The following is a 6,000-nucleotide window of genomic DNA, read 5'->3' on the forward strand; positions in this document are numbered from 1 at the left end:
GAAACTTTCTCAACAACATCAAACAAAGAATGACAATTAGCCATGTTAAGACATGAAACCTTTTCAAAGACTAAGTCATCAGCAATATTATCACAAACGTTCAAGTGGTATAATGGGGACCTACACGGCATAGGACCCTCATCTCTCTTACCTTTATGTGCCAGTGGACAAAGGTCTTCTATGTTCTTACCTTTCTGAATCAACTTGAATCGCTTCTTATCAGGGAAATATTGTAATTGAAACTCGTCACACGAATCTTTAGGAATCTGAAAAGAAGAAACAAAACAATAGCAAACTTCACTGCGGTTAGTTAAAATTTCGTTCTCCTTTTCTTGTTCTCGCTCACTATCTTCATTTTCTCTCGTTTCTTGTTCAATTTTCTTTCCTTCATTTTCTTTTTCTCTCACTTTTTTGATCTCTTTTTCTTTTGCAATTTCTTTTCCTTTTTCACTTTCGTTTTCTTGTTGTTTTCTTTCAATTTCTTTTTCCACTCTTTCTTTTTCTTCTCTTTCAATTTCTTGTTCCTTTTCATTCATCTTTCTTCTCGATTTTTCTTTACAAGATGAAGATAAAATAAAAGAATCAGAATGAGATATTTTTCGTCGAGTATGATTGGAATGATTTAAATATGCTTCACATTCACTCCTTCGTAAATAATCCTCCGTGGATGAACGCCTTGATGCACTTGAAGAGAGATATCTTCTTTCTCGGTTATCATCTTGAAAAACCTCATTCTCAAAACTTTCTTATTTTCTACTCAAATTCTTTGATAAGTAGTAATCTTGGTATGGATCTCTTCTTGAGTAAGAATCATGAAAATCTCTTCTCACCGAGTTATTGGATGTTTTTCTCCACGATGATCTTGTTTTCGTCTCTTGACTTGAAGAGATTCGCTCCCGTTGGAATCATTCATCCAATTTCTTCAATCGTTCTTTAATGGGTTCAAATTTTCTTTGAAGCATTTGACCCATCTCGTGAATAATTGTTTGATATGTTGGATCGATCAGAACATCACCAAATTCTTCACCATCAATCCCTTCAAAACTTCTTGACATCTTGTTTAATCACACAATAAAACTCACACTTCTCTCACAAAGAAAATTCACACAATTTGGCTTTTACTTCTCTCGAATGGTCTCACCAATCGCTTTGATACCAAATGATGTGATTCAGCTCGGTTGATTGAGTCGATTCACTTGATTGCCTGATCGTCGACGAGGAGTAGTTGAAGTTGTCAAAATTGGGTGATTTAGGCTAAGGTTTGTGGAAGCTTTGAAAATGGTTTAGATGAGTGGTTTGGTGTTAGTAGGTTTGGTTTAGATTAGAGACAAGGTAGGATAGAAAAGGTAATTGATGGAGATAGAAAATAGAACTTAAACATCAAGAAAGTTTCAATACTATAAAGAGTATCGCCCCAAATCTTATATGGTTTAAGGTGAAAAGATGAAAACAGGAATATGGACCTCGACTCGTTACTTAACAAAGTAAGAACCGAAGGTATATTGAAATGGATGAATGCCACACCAGGATTGGTGATAAGTTCGGAAGGAGTTTGGTTGACGCCACTAGAACGCTAGATAAGCCAAATCGAGACTCGTATGAAATTGGAAAGGAGAAAACCTCACAGGAACAATAGTTCATTCAATAAAATGTCAAAAGTTCTAACCTTAAAATGATTACAAAAGCAACTATTTATAGGCTCTAAAATGCCTATTGAAATTCGGCTACTGATGTGTTCACACTACAATTAAAAGGGTTCACACTAAAACATTAAAGATGGTTCATGAATTCGGCAGATTCATGCATTAGCTGAATAGACACATTCTTCCCCATTGGTATGTGCATGCATACTTAGCCATGAAGAATCCTTAAGTCCATGAATGTCCAACCTTTAATTGTCCTTTAATCCCCCTTGTCTGAATGCTAGATGCATGGGACATGCATCCCTCTTAATTGAAGCTTTAATGATGACCTAAGTCATGAATGGCAGCATGTACCTTGAAAATTCATTCTCCTCTTTGTGCATGCACATTATTCATTCAATGTGCTGAATTTATGTGTCAACTCCCCCCTTGGACGTTCTTGAAGGTGAAGGTGCCATGCATATGCTTTAATTGAATCATAATGGCGTCTTGAGCACATATATGGGCAATTGGCATTTAACTGATTCAGCCCCTTCTTTCGATGCATGTATGTGCTGGTACATGGGCTGAATTAATGAGCTTATTAGTCATGAACTTGGAGCATGTATCTTGGAGATTCAAGGCATGACATTAAATCTTGTACAATTCCCTTTGGAGTGCATAAATGGACAGATTCGTTCCTCTTGATTAATTCATGTATGAGCAAAATTGACCAGCCACAATCTTCACCTTCAAGGAATGCACATGACATGAATTTGGGCTTCCATGTGATCGGTCATAATGCACTTTTATTGAAGCATCTTCATTGCTGTCCATGCATGTATTATCTTCAATGCTGTCCATGCATGTACCTACAAACAAACAAATTAAATTCGGCTGGACAAAATTAATTGAAACATGAATTTAATTTGTCCCAAACTTAGACACATTTAAATAACTAATAAACAACTATTAAATATGTATAAGACACAAATTAAATTTAGCAGCAACTAATTAATTTGTCTCTTCTTTAGACACATTTAAACTATCCATTAAACTTAAAAACACAAAATTAATAAGTTCAAATTGAGACATATTTATGAGCTGAAACTATATTAACTAACTTAATTTAAAGCATGAAATTTATTCCAGCAAGTAAATCAAATAAAATAAAAAGATGGAAACGAGTTCATTGAGCTAGAATCGAGCTTATTTAAGCTCAACGAGCTAAATTTGAGCTAGGTCAGCTTGCAAAAGACGACAAGCCTCGCTTGGGAAGCTGATCTAAGGGTGTTCTCAAGCGGGATCGTATCATTCCCTCCCTCTTTGAAGCGATTTGTCCCCAAATCGGGCCACTTGCTCAAAAAAATTTTATATCGTCACCAGCCCTTTGGTCGATGGAATTGGCATAGTTGCTCCCAAAAACCTGCAAATCAAACATGCCTTGAGTAGGACACAAGTTATGTTTATGCCCTCCCTCTTTAGGAGGGAACCACTTCGAAGTGTCACCTACACAAAAATTAAATAGATTACTGACACCATGGTTTATAAGTTCAAAAGGTCTTCTTAAGATCTTATGCAAAAATTGAACAAATGAACCAATGCCAGGATCAAAAGCAAAAGTTGATTTTTCCTTCCCGCAATGAGTTAAGAATTTCTTCGTTGGAGATATACCAGAATCAAGAAGATTTCGGGAATTATAATTTTGGACAACAAAAGTCCATGACTTAAAACCTTTGAACAATGATGTAAAACCAAAGCTTTGATTTAGCATTTGCAACTTGTCATAGTTCAACAACTTCGTTTTCAGATTTAAAGTCATAACATCAAGCAAGCACAAATGGATTCACAGGAAATTCAGAGTGCTTGATTGCATTCAATGATGATCCAAAATAACAAAATGTTCGATAGTTATGGTCTCGAAAATCAAAATCCATTGGTTCAAATCCCTCAATCAATAATAAAGAATAATATTGATTGAATCAAAAATGAAGTTTTTGCTTACCATCTCACTTTGATTGAATATTTCTTAGCTGGTAGCTGGGTAGGAACACGAAGCAAACTACAGTTATAAGTATGCAATTCATGTTCGAATCCCTTAAACCACAATATGGAGCAATTTCTAGAATCATAAATTGAATTTTGACTTTGGAAGCCAACAATATTCACATGCTTTGTTTTTACACATAGCGATAAAATTCGAAAAAGATGAGAAGGTTCAACATATTTATTCCAAACAAAATTAGAGTACTCACCTTTATTTAGCAACAACTTAAGATAACTTGCTCCGGACTTAAACACACGGTTTTGGTCATTCTTTGTTAAAAACAACAAAGGCTTTTTCAAACATGCAAAATTTATACAACAAGGTAGATCCGTCATACCATCACCATGTTCATTTGAACTAAGCACTTTGCATAGCAACTTTTTATTACACAAGCTCGAAATATTTTCATGATGATTGAATCTCACTTCATCCACATACTGATCGATGCAACAATTATCATTAACAAAATTTTCCTTGCCATCATTAAGATCAACCACATCAAGGTATAGTTCTTTTCCAAAACCCAAGTCATAAGCAATGTCGTTACTATGAATCAAATAGGGTTGATTAAAGGATATAGAAACCTCACCTTGTTACCTTTAGGCATAGGTGGACTAGGGCCACACAGAATGCGACCTTCTCCACCCAAGATGAACCGTCGCTCCTTTGGGAGGTAAAGTAGTTGAAACACGTCACATGGATCATTAAAAACCTGAAAGGAAGAAACAGAACAATGACAATTCATATGGGGGTTAGTTAAAACAACACTCGCTTCTTCTTGTTCTCTCTCGTCTTTTCCACTCGTTTCTTGCTCACTATCTTTATTTTCTTTCGTTTCTTTTTCAACATTTTTTTATTTTTCAATTTTTTTCTCAATCTCAATTTCTTTTTCAATTTTCTTTTCTTCATTTTCTTTTTCTCTCACTTTTTCGATTTCTTTTTCTTTGGCAATTTCTTTTTCATTTTCTTGCTCGCGCTCTTTTTCTTTTTCACTTTATTTTTCTTTTTCTTCTTTTTTGTTTTTATTACAATGTGAAGATGATACAAAAGAATCAAAAAGATAATCGTTTGGCTCAAAGAAAGAGACAGTATTTTTGTAGGCTTCTTGTTCATTTCTTCGAGAATAATCCTTTAGAAAGGACTTCTTTGAAGCGTACGAGTAATAACTCGTCCTTTCTCGTTCGTCATATCGAAAAGTCGCAAGCTCTAAGCTGTTGTGTCTTGAATTCCTTGACGAATAGGAATCCCGATAAGAATCTCTTAGCGCGTAGTCTTTGGATGTGTATCGCCATGATGATCTCAGCTCCATTTCTGGACTTGGTGGATTTTGTTTCCATCGGGCCTTTTCCTCCACTCGGTCCAAACGTCTTTTTAATGGGCTTAGTTTTTCCTCCAACATTCGACTCATCTCGTTCACCAAGTATTGAAATTCATCGGTGGAGAATTCTTCTCGAGACATGATTTCACAAAAAGAAGAAAGGTTAAAAGAATAATAACAGGAAATTAGTTACCTCACCATAAAATCTCTCAAGTCACTCGAAAAGAAAATTTCACTCCACTGATTTCACGTTACGAACCTAATCCGAGCTTGATACGAACGTCGACGTTCCTCGTTTTAGTAGCTCTGATACCAAATGATGTGATCCGGCTCGGTTGATTGAGTCGATTCACTTGATTGCTCGATTGTCGACGAGGAGTAGTTGAAGTTGTCAAAATTGGGTGATTTAGGCTAAGGTTTGCGGAAGCTTTGAAAAGGGTTTAGATGAGTGGTTTGGTGTTTGTAGGTTCGGTTTAGATTAGAGACAAGGTAGGATAGAAAAGGTAATTGATGGAGATAGAAAATAGAACTTAAACGTTAAGAAAGTTTCAATACTATAAAGAGTATCGCCCCAAATCTTATATGGTTTAAGGTGAAAAGATGGAAACAGGAATATGGACCTCAACCCGTTACTTAACAAAGTAAGAACCGAAGGTATATTGAAATGGATGAACGCCACACCAGGATTGTTGATAAGTTCGGAAGGAGCTCGGTTGACACCACTAGCACGCTAGATAAGGCAAATCGAAACTCGTACGAAATTGGAGAGGAGAAAACCTCACAGGAACAATAGTTCATTCAGAACAATAGTTAATTCAATAAAATGTCAAAAGTTCCAGCAATCATGGCATTCCGATTTGGACATTGATTTGCTACATGTCCCCTTCCGAGACACTTAAAACATTTTATGTCTCTTGATCGGTTTTGGAAATTGTCCACAGACTTACCTTTGCTAGATTCAGCAATTGGCTTGGGCGTTTTCGATAGTCCGGTTGGCTCCTTTGTTGAATTAA

The sequence above is a fragment of the Gossypium hirsutum genome, chromosome D02 (genome assembly GCF_007990345.1).
Source record: "Gossypium hirsutum isolate 1008001.06 chromosome D02, Gossypium_hirsutum_v2.1, whole genome shotgun sequence".
Classification (NCBI taxonomy): Eukaryota; Viridiplantae; Streptophyta; class Magnoliopsida; order Malvales; family Malvaceae; genus Gossypium; species Gossypium hirsutum.